The sequence below is a fragment of the Nicotiana tabacum genome, chromosome 24 (genome assembly GCF_000715075.1).
Source record: "Nicotiana tabacum cultivar K326 chromosome 24, ASM71507v2, whole genome shotgun sequence".
NCBI lineage: Eukaryota > Viridiplantae > Streptophyta > Magnoliopsida > Solanales > Solanaceae > Nicotiana > Nicotiana tabacum.
Window position 1 is genome coordinate 22,636,145 of NC_134103.1, and position 21,658 is coordinate 22,657,802.

The window sequence follows — 21,658 nt, forward strand, 5'->3', positions numbered from 1 at the left end:
TTTTTCTACTTTCTGTTTTTTGGTAGGTTGAGAATTACATGTATCTATCTACCTTATCTTGTATTTTTTCCTTCTGATCTCCTTTTTTCCTAATATAAGAATTATTAGTCAAAAACATTAATATTTCTTAGCATTCTCTCTTTTTTTCCCTTAAATTTTCTTTAATAAAGTTTACTTTTATAATAATTGTAATTTGTTTACAGGATGCTTTCAAACGAAACTTGGAGGAGTTCATTCAAAGTCAGTCGATTGATGATCAAGGTAGCCCAATCCAACCATCACAAGAGGAGATCGTGGACACGTGGATTAAGGTAGCTGGTGGCGTGTATAAGTGGAGAGTCTACGGCCTTAGATCAGAGTTTAGTCTCGGTCGTCGTACTTCTGGATTGTCTGGTTCTTATTCTTCCTCACATTGCTCGATTGATCTGGATGAGTTTGAGAAATTGAATAGGAAGGTAGCGAAGATTACTGAGTTGTATCTTCAAGAAAGGACTGCAAGAGAAGAAGAGGAAAAGCGGAGGGAGGAAGAATATAGGCAAAGAGAGGAAGATGAAAGGCGAAGGGAAGAAGAAATGAGGCAAAAGGACGATGCATTAAGACTTGTCACTAGTAATGTTAAAAGTCTAAAGTCTCAGATAAACCCCCTCTTAGCATCTGGTGCATTTTCTGTACCCCGTTCTCCAGCATCTGATGATAACTAAGGAGTAGCTTCTTTTATTAGCTTGTCTTGGATGGTACCTGAATGTTGAATGTTGGATTTTTTGAGTTTTTGTTCTACTTTCTAATTAGTTGGATATTGATTTTGAAATGGATTGATTAGTTGTCATTTATGAACTGAATTAGATTGCATGTTGAATTTGGTATTTGAATGCTTAAGTGTATTTAGTCTTGTATTGTTGGTTGTACTTTCTGTTTGGCAGGTGGTGTAGTTCTAAAAACAGATTTAACCATGAAAATATTTTCTAGATTTCCCACGGATTTCCCACCGACTCCGTGGGAATTTTGTGCATATTTTTTTTTCCAAAATTTCAACATTTTCATGGGTAAAAAAAAATATCTAAATTATTTTTAATAATTCCCACGGATTCAGTGAAAAACTTAAGAAAATTAAATTATTATATTTTCTTACTTTTCTCACGACGTTCGTGAGAAATTTTACTAGTGACCCCACCAATTTCTCGTCAAACCCTCAGTGGGAAACTCCCTGGGAATTACCCACGAATGTCCTAGGAAACTATTTTCCTACCAGCCATTTTCTCACTGAGCGTCTTCCCTGGGAATGTCGTGGGAATATTAAATTTTCACACAGATTTCCCACCGATTCTTTCGTGGGAAAAGTGTGTATTTCTAGTAGCGGCAGGAAGAGGAAACTAAAGAGTTACATCAACTAAGTAAATCAGGAGTCTGATTATTAGACCCAGAAAATTATAGACATCATGATTGAGAACTTTGCAGAATCACTCTTAATATCAGAGGTACAAGAGATATAGTACAGTAGCCATATTCTATAACGGCTCTACGATAAATCCAGTTAGAAGAGTACCAGCCTTATAAGAAGTCAGTATGAAGCTCACCGTATTGAGTATGCACCAAAAGTGCAAGTGTTATAATAGAGCTTCAAGTTGTGGATGTGAATTATACCTATGTGGAAGGGCGGTCATGAAAGAGATAGAAGATATGATGAGATATTTTAAGCTAAGTAAGGTAAAGGTAAACAACGTTCGAGATACTCAAATGCAGAAGGTTGTGAACAGTTCATACTTCGGATAAAAGGTTAGATGCGCGGGGATTCAGTATCCAGGAATGAAAGCGGCATCGTCAGTGGCATATCTTCCAGCCTATGGTTTCTAAGTATAGAGAGATCTAGTCAAGAGAGCAAGAAGAGTTGGAGATGATGTGATGTCTCGCTTGATATTCCAGAATAACATAAGGAAATCTATGGTGCAAGCAAGTTGAAGGAAGGTTGCGAATAATATAAATAGATATGTGTAGGTCGCAAGCTAAAGTATGGTAAAGAGACAAGGTTTTAGGAAGACAAGAGTGAGGATAAGAAAGGGTGAGTGAGAAGGTGACAAGAATGGATAAGTCCTCAAGATTAAGCCCATGAAAACAAGAAGAGCTGATGGTTTCTCTAAGTTATACAAAGCTCAGTACAGCCTGAATAAACTTAGAGGAGTCTAAGACTAATAGCATTTAGAAGAGATGGAATGATGCCCTGGTAGTAGAATGAAGGTATAATTGTGATAAATAAAGGATGACGTTTGGGCCTTCGATTGAGTTATGATTTGAACAAAAGAGGGGATTTCATGAGTTGTACGGGATTAGAATAACCCCATAGGATAAATCACGTTGGGATGTTATGAAATACGGTTATGGAAGCATGGTATCGCCTTAGGTGGATCAGCCTAATAATTTCAGATATTCCCCGATAAGTTGTGAGCCCTAGCGGCAATGTTACATAAGAGGTCAAGTTATCGGTATTAAGGTGAATCAACAGTGGATGGGTAAGAGTTACAAAGTATGAGATGAGATTAGACCATCATTCTTAAGATGAACAGTGATGAAGAAGTATTAAAGGACTTAGATTTGTGCATATTGGATAAGCAACGAGAGTAACCTGGAGTTTGGTAGCAGACCTCAGTAACGATAAATCGAAGTAAGAGTTATGGTATAGTATGACCTACCTAGATGTTGTAAAGTCATACGAATGGATAAACGGATCTATGAAATAAGGTATAACAATATTCGTAAGTTCAACAAAGTACTGAGCGAAGAACTTCACCATAGATGCCCAGAGGGATAGCTTGTCATAATTCTGTATATGCTTACAAAGTGAGGCCTAGAGATTAGCTAAAAGCCGGAGGAAAAGGAGAAAAGATTCGCATAGGCGCACTTACAAGGTTAGAGTCATACATATTGCATGACAGAAGGTAACGACAGTTATGAGATTGGAAAGATTCCGACCACAAGTCATGGTGTAAGAAAGAGACCTAAAGGGGGGAATGCCCTGGCTTTTGAACTTATTCACAGAACAGTTGCCTAGATGGCAAGGAGAGTATTAATGTATTCGCAAGAGCTATGGGTTATGAGAATGATAAATGCATCAGTTAACATTCAAGGACGAATATTCCAAAGGGGGGAATGATGTTACACCCCATGTTTTCGTACGTGAAAGTATGCCTTAAGTAAATTGATGAAAGTTCGGAAATGAGATGTTATATCCCGCATTTTCATACATTAAAGTTTCGTCATAAGTTAATCGACGTAAGCTTGGGAATGAGATTATTTGGAGGTTATAAGTATTATGCTTATTCAAACGAGTGATAAGTAAATTCGTGAAGGTGAGAGAGTAAGCAAATCGAAAAAAATGAGTTTCGTTGAAATTTGACATTTTAAGTTAAAATACTGTCCAAGCTATAATACCCTGTATTTATGGACTAGTGCCATACAAGGTACCATACGACCATGATGGTAAGATGTATAAAGTGAGTAGTATTTTAAGTAATTTGAGATAATTCTTAATTATGTGAGTAATTGGTTAATTATTGGATTAGTGAGGATTAACAAGTTAATTAAGGAAATGAGTGGATAATTTTGGATAAGCCTAACCCCCCTCCCAACGTGGCAGCAAATCAAGCCCTATTTGGTGACTCTTAATTCATAAAATAAGTGGCACATTTGGAGAATTTTTGTCACGACCCAAAATCCCGCCACATACGTCGTGATGACACTTAGTCTCTAAGACTAGGTGAGCCGATTATAATAACAATTCAAGCCTTTTTATATAAACCAACAACAGAAATAATTATGAAAAACTCCCAAGACTGGTAATAATGAGTCACGAACTCTAACTGAATACATGAAATGATCTCAAGGATCGAATACTCAATACTATTTGAATAATAATTAACAGTATAATAAAATGGAAAGATTCCAAGGAACTGCGAAGACCAAACAGCTCTACCTCGAATCCTTGCTATCCAACTTTAACTCTGTCTGAGTTCGATAGCTCCAATACCTGGCTCTGCACAAAAATATGCAGAAGTGTAGTATGGGTACACCACGGTCGGTACCTAGTAAGTATCAAGACTAATCTCGGTGGAGTAGTGACGAGATACAGTCAAGATACTCACTAGTCAAATAACCTGTGCAATATGGCAGTATACGATAGTACTAGAAAATAACTAGCAATGATAACAACAAAATCAACTAGTGATATAAAAACAAGGCAACAAGAACACCATAATTATTACTCGAACTAATAAGAACCACAAGTACAACCAACTAAACATGTCCTTCAAATATAAATCTTTCACATATAATTCTTTCGAATAAAAGTCACCTTGTGACACCTCATTTCAAAATCATAAACATACGGGTCTTAGCCCACTTCCATATTTCCACGGCACCTCATGCCCATATTTCTATCACAACTGCACGGACAACTCACGTGCCAATAATATCAATGTATATAAGATCCACATGATCAATTTATTTCCACTAAAGCGAGTTTATAATTTTTAAGTCAAGTAAGAAATCAACAAAGAAATAAATTTATTTTATAAATTATTTGGGTGAAGAAAATAACATTGCACTTAAATTAAAGCATCAGATAAACTACTGATTTGGATGTAAAACTATTTAATTTAAAATATAATAATAATTTATTTTATTTAAATTAACTCAATCATCGAAAATCAGTAAGAAAAATAAAAAATATACTTCTTCAGAATCTCGTGCTAAAAAGCCAAAGTCAACACAATGCAACTAGGAGCACAAAACACATAATAATAAAGTCAACTAGTACATCACGAAAGAAGAAAAGATTTTACATATTAAATGAAACAAAATCACCCAAGGCAATAATATAAATAAAGAAATATCAACAGGGCACTCCCGAGGTACCACCTCGTAGTCCCAAATCATAAATAAATTCATAATATCTCATTTCCTTATATCACCGCAGGATCCTTCACATTTAATTTTAAAAAAAATTATTTTTTCTGAAATAGCATTCCGCGTTTTAGCCGCCCTTATCACACCGCATGACTTCTAGTAGTTCCCCTACTAGCCACGCATTTCAAGCCCTCCTTATCTCATCGCATTTGTTTCAACACCCAGACCTTATACCACCGTATGCGTATCAATATCACAATATATTATAATTCGCACCTCAAGTGCTCAAATATTATAGCATATTATAAATTACACATCAAGTGCTCAAATATCAAAACATATCACAAGTTGCACCTCAAGTGCTCAAATATTACAACATATCACAAGTTGCACCTCAAGTGCTCAAATATTACAACATATCACAAATTGCACATTAAGTGCTCAAATATTACAACATATCAAAAATTGCACATCAAGTGCTCAAATATTACAACTTGCCACAGGAATCAACAATACATTATTTTCTATAATAAGGAGCCCATGGCTCGACCATAATATACACAAAAGCTTAACAAAATATTCGGGAGTGAACAACTCAACAAAATAATATTTCACAATTTAATACTTTGCCTCAGTATGATTTACAGCCTTTATAACTCAATACCAATTTCAACAACATGAACTGGAAAGTAATTCTTCAAGGAACAAAGCCTTCTTTAATCCAAATTTTTGGCAAATAGATTAATGCCACCTTTTAAACTTACATAATAAATTATTTGTAAATGAATAATCCATAATGAAATTATCTCCATGAAATATCAACTCAACAAAAATACGGGATTTACATAAAAATCAAAGTGGCAATCACACCAAATTATCATATAAAAACAAATTCAACAAACAAGGATTTATGCATGACAAATAAAGGATTTACTATGTTCCAATAATTTTTTAATTTAATATATAAGGGCGTCTACGAATTTCCACCAATATAATTTGCACATATAAACCAAGTATGTACTCATCACTTCGCGTACATGGTTTCAATTACTTAATTTCCACATAAGACTCAATGCCTAAGGGGTAATTTCTCCCAATCAAGGTTAGGCAAGATACTTACTTTTTTTTGAAGTTATGGCGATATTCCAAAATCGCCTTCTTACTTGAATTGACCTCCGGACAGCTCAAATCTATCCAAATTAATTGTATAACTTCATTAAAATTCATCGAAAATAATTTCGGATAATAATACGTCCAAAAAGTCAACGCGTGGCTCGCCCCTCGGAAAACGACATAATTTTCATGAAATACGAACACCCATTCCGATACGAGTTCAACCATACCAATTTTATTGAATTTCAATAACAACTCGACCTCCAAATCTTAGATTTTCGTTTTTGAAAGATTTTATAAAAATCTTGATTTCTTCCATTAAAATCCGAATCAAACGATGAATATAGTCATAAATTCATGAAATATAAATACTTTAGGATATAGAACACTTATCCCAATCCATATAGTGAAAATCGCCTCAAATATCGCTTCAATCCGAGCTCCATAGTTCCAAATATGTTAAAAATGGCTGAAACCTCAAAATATAGCTACTGCCCAGGTATTTACTCTTCGCGATCGTGAAGCACAAAAATTTTCAGCTCCAAAATTGCTCTTCGCGATCACGGAAAACCAATCGCGATCGCAAAGGACAAACTCCCCAACTCTTACAGACAACCTCTAGTATAATGGTCATAAATATTTGTACAAAACCCCAAATGATGAATGGTTTAACTTTATAAAAATTAGACTCCAAGTGCTATAACTTTAATTTGTTACTTATCTCCCAATTCCTTATAGATTTCTAGATATAAGCTTCCAAAGTTAGCCCTATGCAACAGAGATTTCCAAACTCTTTCCGGATAGCCTGTAGTATATCCACCATAACTCTTTGTACACGCCCCGAAATGATAAATATTTTAATTTTTCTGAAAACTAGACACAAAGGGCTACAACTTTTATTTTTCGATAATCTCCATATTCCTTATAGATTGCGAGATATGAGCTTCCAAAATAAGGTCAGTGCGGTAGGAGTTTCCTCTACGCGAACGCGAAAAGTCTTCCGTGATTGCGATTCATAGCGTCGAAACAGCAAAATTGCTCTTCGCGATCGCGACCGTTTATCCGCGATCGCGATGCATACCTCTATGGCCAAAAACCAGCAACTAAAAATGGCCTAGAAATGGTCCAAAACCACCTCGAAACTCACCCGAGCCACTCGGCACCCCGTCCGAGCATACCAACAAGTCTCAAAACATATTGCGGACTTAGTCGAAACCTCAAATCACATCAAACAACGCTAAAACCACGAATCATACCCCAATTCAAGCTTAATGAAACTAAGAAATTTCAACTTATACATTCGACCGTGAAACCTACCAAATCAAGTCCGATTGACCTCAAATTTTGCACACAAGTCATAAATGACATAACAGACGTATAAAAATTTTCAGAACTGGATTCCGACCCCGATATCAAAAAGTCAACTCCCCGGTCAAACTTCTAACTTAAACTTCCTATTTTTGCCATTTCAAGCCGAATTCCACTACGAACTTTCAAATAATTTTTCGGACACGCTCCTAAGTCCAAAATCACCATACGGAGCTATTGAAATCATCAGAATTTGAATCCGAGGTCGTTTACACATAAGTAAAATCTCCGGTCAACTCTTTTCATTTAAGCTTCAAAAATGAGAATTGTTCTTTCAATTAAATTCCGAATCTTCCAAAAATCAAACTCGACCACACTCGCGGGTCATAATACATATTACGAAGCTACTCGAGACCTTAAGTCACTGAACGAGACGTTAATTCTGAAAATGACAAGTCGGGTCATTACAATTTTTATGGCTTAGTCATCACAAAAAGGTGGGGCCCACAAATCTAAAAAATAAGAGATTTTGATACACCTTCTATGTGGGATACTTATGTTGCTAAGATAATTGAAACCTCAAAGATAAGAGATATTCATACCTTGATTGCTAAGAGATTTTCATACGGATGGGACCTCCAAAGTAATTCGTTTGAAACTTCATAATGTGATAAAGCGTGAGATTTACGATTCTAAGGGAGTACATTGCAATCTTTCTCAAGAATACCATACAGATTTTTTCCTATTTCGATCCGCCGTCACGTGTTTTATCAGAAAAGACTTGTGTTAGAGGGATTGTCAAGAGAATTGACTAAGGTATGTTAAGGCTATCCCTTTTTTCTTTTTGTCATGATCCATACGATACAAACGAAACGAGCAAATGCACAACTTTCATAAATGACTCTATTCAAAGAAATACTAGAGATGCCTATATTCTTGATTCCCCATGTGTCATATTATTCTATCATATGTTCATAGGTCTCAGAAAATACGTAAGTTGATAAAGTTTATTTCATGATAATAATTAGAGGCATAATGGTCTTATGACGTTTCCAGAGATTTTAATGACGTACTTCTCATGCATTGCATTCATTTATACATGTACATTGACCCATGCAGATGGCATTATATACGCGTATATATATGTATATGGGATATGGAAAAAGGTTACGACGTTATATATGTACCACCACCTGATCACCTGGTATACGTTGATGATTTTTTCCACAGTGGCTGAGATGATATGATAGGATGCCCTCAGAGGCTTGATGTTGTTATGAACGCATATACCTATGCATGGTATGATATTTATACGCATATGCATGACATTATAATATTAAATGATTCACTGAACTATTCAGACATACATGTTGAGTCTTTTACTCTATATTTCTCTCATGTCTATTATTTACTGATTTTTATTCCTTACATACTCGGTACATTATTTGCACGAACGTCTCTTTTTCTTGGGGACACTGTGTTTCATGCCCGCAGGTCTCGATAGACAGGTCGAGAGTCCTCCAAGTAGGCTATCAGCTCAGCGCAAGATGTTGGTGCGCTCCATTTGCTCCGGAGTTGCTTATTTGGTCAGTATGATTAATACATGTATTGATTTGGTATGGCGAGGCCCTCTCCCGACCTTTATGATATTCATGTACTCTTAGAGGCTTGTAGACAGATGTCATGTATATGGATACTTGTATGGCCTTGTCGGCCTATGTTTTAAGTATATAAAGGATCATGTTGGCCTTATAGGCCCGTATGTCACAGGTATGAGTTTCTATATTAGGGTGGGTCGTTCTACATTTGGTATTCCTTCATGTTTACTTTGGTTATCTCATGATGCCCCTTCTGGCCCACTTGCCCATGATGATGTAATAAGAAAGATACGTTATGTTGGTACTCGGTTGAGTAAGATACCGGGTGCCCGTCGCGGCCCATCGGTTTGGGTTCGTGACAAAAAGCTTCAATTCTGATCACAAACAATTCAATATACTAAACATGAATCGTAGGAATGAATTCCATATGAAATTACTAATTTTCCAGATTAAAATTCGATTTTTTTTTAAAAATTGACAGTGGGACCCACGTCTTGAATCCTGGAAAAACTCACAAAATTCGAACACCCGTTTTGATACTAGTTCAACCATACAAAAATTATCGAATTCCGACCTCAGATTGCCTTTCAAATCCTCAATAAAAATCTTTGAAGATTTCTTCCATTTTCAACCGAATCTTTACCCATTTGAACTCAACAATCTTCCCACAAACCTTATTGGTACAAGCATGTATAACAAATACTCTCACATCCAAGAATCATCTTACTAATTACCTATTTCTAGTTGGATTTCGAAATTGAGGAATTGGGGAAAGAAATTCTTACTTCTTTGAAGCCTTAGCAACCCTTTGATGCGATTTCAAGATTTGATTCAAGGAATAGTAGTGAAATCTTTAGTTCTCCCCTTTCCTCTCACTAGAATCGCTCTCCCTTCTCTCTAAAACACAAGAAATTGCCCTAAAAATGAGCCCCAATCGAGTTAAATGAAATGGGGGTCGGGTAAAAAAACCCACAGATCAAGGCATAATAGGACCATGACTCCCTGAAGTACCATGAGATGCCTGAAGTGCTGAATAAAATGGCCTGGGAGGATGACCCCTACCATAAGTACCCCTTCCTCCAGATGGGGCGCCTCTGAAATTACCGGAATGACGAGGCCTCTTATCAGACCCGTGCCCTCTCTCATGTTCAAGAACCGTCTCTCGATCCTCCTAGCAACATTAGCAGCCGCCTGAAAGGAAATCTCAGAGTGAGTCCATCAATAAACATCCTCACTCTCTCCCCTTAAGTAGGAAGTAAAAGGAGAGCATGACGGGCTAGATCCACAAAACGGGCCTCGTACTAAGTAACAGTCATACTGCCTTACTGGAGACGCTCAAATTTCCTATGGTAATTCTCTCAATATGATAGGGAGGAACGTCTCTAAACATAGTCGCGAGAACTGCTCCCAATTCAGTGCAGGTGACCCAGCTGGTCTGGTCAACATATAATCTCTCCACCACCTCTTGGTGGAACCCGTCATTTGAAATACTGTAAAATCGACCCTATTGGTCTCAACTATACCCATGTTCCACAACACCTCATGGCAGTGGTCAAGATAATCATGTGGGTCCTCAAAAGGTGTACCATTTAAGTGAACTGGGAAGAGCTTAGTAAACTTGTCCAACCTCAGTAAAGCCTCAGAGGACATGGCAGGCCTATCACCGGCCTGTACCGCAATAATTAGCTGAACTACCCCAACTGGCGGGGCTGCTAGAGCTTGATACTGGGGAGCCATCTACTCCGGAGTGGGAGTAGTGGAAGTCTATGCTCCTCCCCTAGCCTGTGAGATGGCTGGTGCCACTGGAAATGTACCATTATGAGTCACGCCCTCCATAAGACTCACCAAACAGACTAGAGCGTCCTAAAGCACTGGAGTATCTATGAATCCTTCCGAAACTTGAATTGGTCCAACCGGTACAGTCTGAACTGGAACCTCCTTCTGAAGATCAGCTGAGGTTTTACAACAAGTGCTGTTGCTCGAGCTCTAGACTGAGCTCTACCTCTGCCTCAGCCTCAACCTCTAGCACGACCTCGGCCTCAACCTCTACCCCTGGTCATAGTTTCCATCGGGGGCTCTGGCCTTTGTCCGTCAGTAGATGTATTACGCGTTCTCTCCATCTGCAAGATATCGATGACAGAATAAAATTACACGATAGAATAAGAAAAAAGTGATATTGTTCCTAAACTTCATAGCCTCTGAGAGATAAGTACAAACGTCTCCGTACCGATCCTTCAGACTCTACTAAGCTTGCTCGTGACTCGTGAGACCTATGCAACCTAGTGCTCTGATACCAACCTGTCATGACCCAAAATTGCCACCTTCGGGAGCAATAAAGAGTTGGTTGTAGCCCGAATATCCATCTAGAAAGAAAAAGAAAGTACGACCGGCCAACCTATCAAGAATTTGGTCAAGGAAGAGAAGTGGAAAATGATCCTTCTTTGTAACTATGTTTAGCTTACGATAGTCCATACACACTCTTCACCCGGTCACCGTTCTTTTGGGAATAAACTCATTCTTGTCATTGGTGACCACCTTCATGCCCCTCTTCTTTGGGACACATTGCACAGGAGAAGTCTATGAACTATCAGAAATGGAGTAGACAATCCCGACATCTAACCACTTGATAATCTCTTTTTTGACCACTTCTTGCATAGCCTCATTTAGTCACCTTTGATGTTCAATACATGGTTTGGTGTATTCCTCCAAGTTGATCTTGTGCATGCAAAATGCGGGGCTTATTCCCCGAATATCCGCCAATGTCCATCCAATAGCCTTCTTCCTCTTGTGGAGCACCGCTAGTGTAGAGTCAACATGCATGTTAGTCAAACAAGAGGAAAGAATAACCGGTAAAGTAGAACAAGGGTCAAGAAATTTATACCGAAGATATGGAGGCAATGGCTTCAACTTCAAGGTCGGAGGCTCTTCAATTGAAGGCTTTGTAGGAGGAGTTTTGCTATTTTCAAGATCCAAGGAGAGTTTCCGGGGTGCATAGTTGTACGACCCCATTAAATGCAAAGAATTCACATATTCCATGAAGCTATCTATCTCGTCATCGTCAAAGTTGAGCAAGACGGCCTCCAACATATCAGTCACATTAATCGTGGCACTTGTATCATCAACAATCACATCGGTCACTAAGTCCACAAAAGAACACACTTCATTGCTATTTGGTTGCCGCATAGATTTGCAAACGTGGAATACCACCTTTTCATCACCCACCCGGAAAGTAAGTTATCCAGCTTCCACATCAACAAGAGCCTTCCCCGTAGCAAGCAAATCTTCCAAGAATAATCGGCACCTCTGTCACGACCCAAAAACCTAACCTGTCATGATGGCGCCTATCGTGAAACTAGGCAAGCCTAAATCCAACATTTTTCTCCATTACAATAACACATCTTTTGAAATTAACAGCAAAAGGGTTTAACATTAATAAAAGCCCATTTGAACACAGAATCTATCCAAAATACAATACAACTGTCCCAATAATTGGGGCATCACTAAGTACATGAGCGTCTAATAACCGGAACATAGTTCACAAAAAATGTCTATAGAAATAAACTCAAAAGTACAAATAAACTAAGGAAGAGAGAAATCAAGGTCCGCGAACATCGTGCAACTACCTCAATAAAACCTGACTCTAAATGCAGAAAAATCAGTAGCTGCTACCGTGACCAGAAACGCTTGGATCTGCACACAAGGTGCATGGAGTAACGTGAGTACACCAACTCAGTAAGTAATAAGTCCAAACTTTGGACTGTAAGGTAGTGACGACTCAACCTCAACAAATATAACAGAAATAAATACGCAGAATCATAGGCATGCTTTTAAGTTAAATATACAGTGTAAGGCAGTAAAGTAAATGCAGATCTGAACAGTACATAGTATACAACTCGGTATCCTCTAAATTCGAATGCATCGACCGTATGAGATGCACCATATGCTCCCACTCTCAAGTGCTCAACCACTCGGTACTGTATATGGCCATCCGGCACAGGGAAATCCACCCCGAAATATATACGACACTGACTGAAAGTTACCCAGTACCGAGGAAAAAGTGCAATTTAACCCTGTGGAGAAATCCATCTCCAGGTATCAAGTTCTTCGGACAAATCCATGTCCAGGAAAATTCATCTCTCAATAATATCATCCGCGCTCACTGGGGTGTGTTACAGACTCCTGAGGGGGCTCCTACATCCCTAGCGCTATCATAATCATCAATATAACCACTGCGGCATGCAGCCTGATCACATAACTATCACTCAAAACCAGGCACTTGGCCTCACTTAGTCATCAACCTCTCCAATCCCACCACAGGCTCACAATGCCATGAAAATAACCCGGAAAATGATACGATGAATCAATAAATAACTGAGACTGAGACATGATATATAAAACAAAATGCATGATCATGACTGAGTATGGAATAGTAAATGAAACTAGTGAGATGACAGCAAGAAATGACTGCTAAGGGTCTAACCAATACCGGCACAAAGCCTAAACATGATATCTAGCACGATCTACAGCTCAACTACTTTATCACATGATGAAAACATGGATATCAACAGGATAGAGTCACTAAACGGTGCCATGGAATCACCCAGGTCACAATTTTCATGGTGCATGCCCGAATGCCCATCACTTGGCTTGTGCCACCTCAATACCAATCACATAGCATATAATTTGGGGTCTCGAACCCTCAGAACCAAGTTTGAAATGTTACTTACCTCAAACCAAGCAAAGTCCTACTATGGAATGCCCTTTCCTCTCAATTCGGCCTCCGAACGTCCCGAATATAGCCACAAGTAATACAATATGATCAATAGAGTCTAAGGGAATTAATTCTACAAGAAAATACCAAATTATAGCCAAAATCCGAAATCTGCTCAAACCCGGCCCCCAGGCCCACGTCTCGAAATCCAACAAAAATCACAAAACCCGGAAGCCTATTCTCTCATGAGTCTAACCATACCAAATTTATCAAAATCCGACCTCATTTGGTCATTCCAATCCTCAAAATCCACTCTCAAATTCTCAAGCCCTAAACTCCCAAATTTCTAGCTCAAATCCCTAATTCACAAAATTTATACCATTATGGGTTAGAATCACTTACCCCAACGTTGCTCCTTGAAAACCTTCGAAAAATTGCCTCTCTCCCGAGTTTCTCAAGTCCAATATTAAAGCGGATATTCCATCGCAGGTGCGGATTTCACTTAAAATCTTGACTTCGCTCCTGCGGCCTTAAGACTGCATTTGTGCCTTACGCAGGTGCAGAAACTCTCTCGCTTCTGCGGTCAAAACTCGCACCTGCGCCTGCCTGCTCGCATCAGCGACTCGCGCAGGTGCGGGAATACCTTTGCACCTGTGGTTCCTGCCCATGTCCTCCATGGCCGCATCTGCGTCTCCTTAGTCACTCCCGCGGGCTCGCACCTGCGGCTCCCACTCTGCAGGTGTGAAGACACCAGAACCAGTAGCTACAATTGCATTTCATCAACTCCAATTCTTCTGTTAACCACCCGGAATCACATTTTACACACAGGTGAATAATGACACCACGGACCTACTCCAACTTCCAAAAATCCATTCCGATCCCGATATCAAAATTTCCACTACCGACCAAAATCGCCAAATTTCTAACTTTCGCCAATTGAAGCATAATTCTCCTACGGACCTCCAAATCATATTCCGGACGTGCTCCTAAGTCCACAATCATCTAACGGAGCTAACAGAACCATCAAAATTCAAATCCTAGATCATTTACACATAAGTCAATATTCGATTGACTTTTCTAACTTAATCTTCTAATAAAGAGACTAAGTGTCTCAATTCACTCCGAAACCACTCCGGACCTGAACCAACTAACCCGGTATATCACAATATAGCTAAAGAACACAAAAATAAGCAGAAATGGGGGAAACGAGGCTATAAATCTCGAAATGACCGGCCGGGTCGTTACAACTTTATAATTCACTTCACAATCAATAATGATAAAATCCACCGAAAGAATAAATTTATCAACACCAACCAATACATCTTCAATCACTCCCAACGGTCTCTTCATGGTACGATCAGCCATTTGTAATCTCATAGATGTGGGTCTTGGTTGCCCAATTCCCAAAGTCTTGAAAACCGAATAGGGCATCAAATTGATACTTGCCCCAAGATCACAAAGATCTTTAGCAAATTCGGCTCTTCCAATGGTACAAGGGATTGTGAAAGCACCGGGATCTTCTAATTTAGAAGCCATTGAATGCACAATTGAACTCACTTGATGAGTGACTTCAATATTTTCAAAATTCATCGACCAGTTATTTGTCACCAAATCCTTCATAAACTTTGCATAAAAAGGCATTTGTTCCAAAGCTTCAACTAATGGCACATTGATCGAGAGACTCTTCATCATGTAAACGAACTTTATGAATTGATTATTGCATTTTTTCTTGGCAAGCCTTTGAGGGTATGGAGGTGGAGGCTTAGGCAATGGTTCCTTTGCCTTTTGCACTACCGGCTCCAGTATGTCAATAATATGATCCCTAGACGGGTTCACTTCCTCTTGAGTCTCATCCATATTGTCATCAATGTCAATCCGCACTTCAGCATTTGCTTGCACCACATTGTTTGGGCCCTCTTCTTCTTGTACTACTTTCTCATCATCCACAAGTTGCCTTTGACTTGAGGTGAGTGCATTCCCACCTTTTCCACTTCTTGTAGTAACGGCCATGACATGCCCCGTGTTGTTCCCACCCTTTGGGTTTACCACCGTGTCACTTGGCAGTGCCCTCTTAAGACGATAATTTAGAGCTTGAGAAATTCGCCCCATTTGAACTTCTAAGTTGCGGATCAATGTGTTGTGTGAGGCAAGTTGGGTATCGGAATTGGCATTCTTCTCCATCGTTTTCATGAAAATGCTCTCAATACGCCCCATTTCATTGGTTGAAGAACTAGGACCATGGGAAGTATAAGGAGGCGGGTTGCTCGGTTGTTGATACAACGGGGGCCTTTGAAAACCTGACCCCCGGTTGCCTTGATTTTTGTTCCATCCACCTTGATTGTTACCTCCCCAATTACCTTGATTATTACCATTTTAATTTCCTTGATTGTTGTTGTTATGCCAATTCTCTTGATTGTTTCCACCACTCCAATTACCTTGGTTGTTAGAATTCCAATTACCTTGATTGATTTGAGGTCGCCATTGTTGTTGATTTGGGCCTTGGAAATTGTTTCGTTGCCCTTGAAAGTTGTTCACATATTGCACCTCCTCTTCTTGATCATTGTAAGAATCATCTTAATCAAACCCACTATCTTCTTGCACAAAATTGTCCACTTGTTGTTGCACTTGTGGACCCTTGGTTTTCCGTTTGTTCATCATCATGTTTACTCCCTCCATGGCATTCACTTGCCTAGTATTTTGCACTTGTTGAAGTTAATCCTTTGTTAATTGATTCATGGTGGTTGTCAATTCGGCTTATGGCTTGTCCATGGTCCTACAACTCTTTGTGGAGGTGAATCATGTTGGGATCACCATGTGGAACATTAGCCCGGGATTTCCATGCCGATGATGTGTCTGCCATTTCATCCAAAATCTCACATGCCTCCACATAAAGCATAGTCATGAAGTTCCCACCGGAAAGTTGTTTCACTACACATTGGTTGGTTTTGTTGATCCCGCGATAGAAAGTTTGTTGAATCATGTTCTTCATCATATCGTTGTTGGGACATTCTTTAACCATTGTTCTATATCGCTCCCATATCTCGTGTAGTGGTTCATTGGGCTCTTTCTTGAAAGCTATAATCTCATCCCTAAGCGTAGCCATATGCCCGGAAGAGAAGTGCTTAGAAATAAACTTTTCCGCCAACTCATCCCAAGAATGAATGGAATGGTTCGGCAAACGTTCCAACCAATCTAAAGCTTTCCCCCATAGAGAGAAGGGAAAAAGCCTTAGCCTCAAAGCATCCTCGGAGACATTCGTTTGTTTACTCCCACAACACGTATCCACGAACCCCTTCAAATGTTTGTATGCATTTTGACCTGGAGCACCGGTGAAGAACCCTCATTGCTCTAGCACAGTGAGCATCACGTTGGTTATTTGAAAGTTGCTCTCCCTAATACGGGGAAGGACTATTGCAGTTGCATATCCTTCATTTGGTAACACCCAGTGTGGAGCCGCTCGTGGTGGAGGTGGGGGTGGAACAGGGACATTGCCATGAGGCACTCGGTCTCTTCTATTGGCTTGAGATTCAAGAGGAACCTCATCCACTTGATCACCCTCAATGTCTACATCCCCTAAAGCAATATTTCCGAGCTCATTGTTTTCCATGGTTGCACCTACAATTTCTCAAACACGTTAGTAACACGGAAGGAAAAGAAGATATTCCAAAAACACACCCAAATATATAGCTAACGCCGTTTTTAACTCCCCGGCAACGACACCAAAAATTGAATCACGCTCAAATGCACACCTCAACACAAGGTATGAAACGGTCGATTGCAATTATAGTAACCCAACGAAGAGTCGGGATCGAATCTACATGGAGCTAGATGGGAGTTAGGAGTATATATTCTAATGCGTAAAATTGAATTATCTTGATTTGCACTTCCACAAAAAAGGGTTTTGTTTATATTTCTATTTTAAAACTAAAGATTGCAGAAATAGAGAAAAAAGACTAGAAAAATTATTTTTGATGTTTTTCAAATTGGTAAAAGCCTACGGATGTGACCATTACCTAGGTGTTTGCCTAATAGGATAAAAACCTTAATGCTTGTTTTATTGATCGGGGTGTATTATAGCTATCAACACTCAATTACTCACTCAATACCTCTCGGTCAGAGAGTGATTTTGCCCAATTTGGCTTTCTCAAGATCAAATAGGTATCACGCAAAATGGTTGATAAAAGATCAAGTCGGGTTATTACTATCTCTAGGTTGAACTCTTTAATTGGATTAATCAATCTCTCGATTAACCCAATTCCTTGTTAGTCAAGTTTTCTTAGACTAAGTCTCTCCTTCTCAAGTAGAGACTAAGTCAAATAGGCATAAACTAATGTTTGCAACCATTAACTCCACAAATTAAAGCATGAACAAGGCTAAATAATAAACACCCAATCATAAACAATCACTAAATTAGATACCCATAAGGTTTGCACACTAGGGTTGGGTCACAACCCAAGTAAACATTTAGCTACCCATGCTTGAAATTGAAGAAAGAGAAGAAGAAATACTAGTTAAACTCATAATGTAAAGTTAAAACGATAAAATCTATAGTAAAATACACCAAAGTATAGAAAACTTCCAAAAGAGGCAAAGAAAAATGGCTATAGGACTTGCTGATGTTAAAACTTAACCTAATTTTATGAAACTTGTCTATTTATACAGGAGCTGGGAATCTGTGGCCGCACAATTCTACAATGCGGTTGCGAGGCAATATTTCTGCGGTCCATAGATTTAGTACTACGGCTGTAAGGCCCTCTTTTGCGGCCCACAATAGTATGATTGTGGCCGCAAGACAGTCTTTTGCGCCCGCATAATTCTTGTGCGGACCACAATTCCATGAAGCTCTGATCTTGGTCTCAAGTCCTTCTTTTGCGGCCGCACAATTCATGTGCGGTCCGCAATTTGCTAAAAAGTCTGTTGGGTTTTCCTTCTTTGGTTATGGCCATATATGGAATTCTGCGGACAACAATTTCTTCTGCGGACCGCACTTTGTATGTGTCACGACCCAAAATCCAACTAGTCATGATGACACCTAACCTAACCCGCTAGGTAAGCCAATTAACAACTATCCAAATCCAATGATATTTAATAAGACAGTTAAGTAAAGAAATTATCTGAATCTTATAAATTTCCCAAGGACTGGTAGTACAAATCATGAGCTTCTAAGAATAGAGTTTATAAAGATGAAAAGAAGTAAATACATCATATGTTTGAAAAGTACATAAACAGAGTTTTATAGATCTAAGGCAACCATTAACAAGGGCAGCTACAACCAGAACGCATGTACATCTTCAATTCCGGCTCCTGTAGATCACAACAACGTCAATAGTCAATATCTGCATGCAAGGTGCAGAAGTGTAGTATGAGTACAACCGACCCCATGTACTCAATAAGTAACAAACCTAACCTTAGGTTGAAAGTAGTGACGAACTAGAACAAAGGTCGGGTCCAACACTAATATTCCACAACAGTTCATAACATCATAGTACAAGTAACAAAAGAGGTATCTCAGAAATAAAATGCTCAGTTCATACACAGTTCTAGAAAAATAGGCATTTCTTTTCAAGTATCTCAGTGAAAACCCAAATCTTTTACCGAAAAAGCCAAAATACGAGTAAGTTTGAAAACTGTGCTTTTTTCCAAAAATCCTTTCAACAATCAATAAGATATTTCACTTTCCTTTCAGATAGCAAGCATAAGATGTCTCTCTATGCCTATATGTCAAAATGTATGAGAAGTCACAAAGGAGGTGATACTATACAACATGAGGAAAGATGCATGCCAATGCAATGCAAAATAGTGACAAAACCATATGCATACTCTCAGAGTATTAATTCACTCAGTCCTCCCTGTCACTCAATCCTCTCAGTCACTCAGTCCTCCCAGTCACTCATGCCTCCCAGTCACTCAATCCTCCCAAGTCACTCGGCACTCGCACTCAGTAGGTACCTGCGCTCACTAGGGGTGTGCAGACTCCGGAGGGGCTCCTAAAACCCAAGAACTGTAATCCGCACGGACAACTCACGTGCTGCACGGACAACTCACGTGCCATAATATCAATATCTGGAATTGCGCGTACAACTCACGTGTTGCACAGACAACTCACGTGTTATAATATCAGTATCTGGAATCCCACGGACAACTCACGTGCTATAGTATCAACATCCTCACAAACAGGCCCCCAACCTCACTCAGTTATCAATCTCTCCAGTCTCACTCACGGGCTTACAATGTCATGAAACTAGCCCGACAACAATGATATGATGTATCAATAAATAACAATTGAGACTGAGATATGATATGAATGCATAAATATGGCTGAGTATGAAATATCAATGAAATTTATGAAATAACAGAAAGAAACAACTACTATGGGTCCTAGCAGTATCGTCATAAAGAATAAACATGATATCTAGCATGATTGACAGCTCAACTACTTTATCACAGGGTGAAAACACGAACATCAACAAAGTAAGACCACTATACAGTGCCATGGAAACAATAGAGTCTCAATTCACATGGTGCACACCCTCACGTTTGTCACCTAGCATATGCGCCACCTCAATACTAATCACATAACACGTATTTCGGGGTTTCATACCCTCGGCTCCAAGATTAGAAGAGTTACTTACCTCGAACAACCCAATTCCAACACCAAGCAAGCCAAACGATGCTCTAAAATGCCATCCCGTGCGTTCCGACCTCCGAACGGCTCGAAACTAACCAAAAATAACTCAAATACATCAAACGATGCTAAAGGAACCAATCCAGATCGAAAATGATCAAATCTAGAATCAAAATCCCAAAATCGGCCAAAAGGCCAACCCGGGCCCGCACCTCGGAACCCGACAAAATTTACAAAAACAGACAACCCATTCAATTACCAGTCCAACCATTCTAGTTTCACTCAAATCCGACTCCAATTCAATGTTCAAAACTCAAAAATTCATATTATGAAATTTTAGTCCAAAACCCCCAATTTCCTCTTTAAAATTCACAATCCAATTACCAAAAACGAAGGTAGATTCGTGATATAAAATCAAAAATGAGTATAGAACACTTACCCCAGTCCACAAGATGAAACTTTCTCCAAAAATCGCCTCACTCCGAGTCCCACATCTCAAAATATGATAAAAGAACCAAAGCCTCGATTTAATGCATTCTGCCCAGCATTCTAGCACCTGCAGATCTTTAGCCGCGTCTGCGGCATCGCTTTTGCGACCAAAAATACGCTTCTGTGGAGAAGCCTTGGAGGTCTGCCTTCGCACCTGCAGTAGAAACTCCGCTGCTGCGCACACGCAGGTGCGAGTCCAAATTGTGCTCATGCGCTGACGTTTGCTCCTGCGCCCTTTTACACTGCATCCGTGCCTTCGCAAATGCAAATGAGTCTTCCTCTTCTGCGGACTCCTACACCCAGCAACATCTACGATCCTGTGACTCCTTTGTCGCTTCTGCGACCATCGCATCTGCGCAAACCAACTGCAGGTGCGGTCATACCAGAACCAACAGCTTAGCAAAAATCAAAATATGCAATGAAATGATCCGAACCTCGTCTGAAACTCACCCGAGCCCCTCGGGACCCCGTCCGAACATGCCAACCAGTTCCATAACACAATACGGACCTACTCGAGGCCTCAAAACACACATAACAACATCAACATGATGAATCACACCTCAAATCGAAATCTATAAACTTTGAACTTTCAAATTCAATAACTATTGCCGAAACATAGCAAATAAATCCGGAATGACTTCAAATTTTGCATACAAGCCATAAATGACATAACGAAGCTATTCCAATTTCCAGAATCAGATTCTGACCCCTATATTAAAAAGTCAACCCCCGGTCAAAATTCCCAACAATTCAACTTTCGCCATTTTAAGCCTAATTCAACTATGGACCTCCGAATCACAATCCGGATGCGCTCCTGAGTCCAAAATCATCCAACGGAGCTAACAGAACCATCAAAACTCTGTTCCGGGTTCAAATTCACAAAAAGTCAAACTTGGTCAACTCTCACAATTTAAAGCA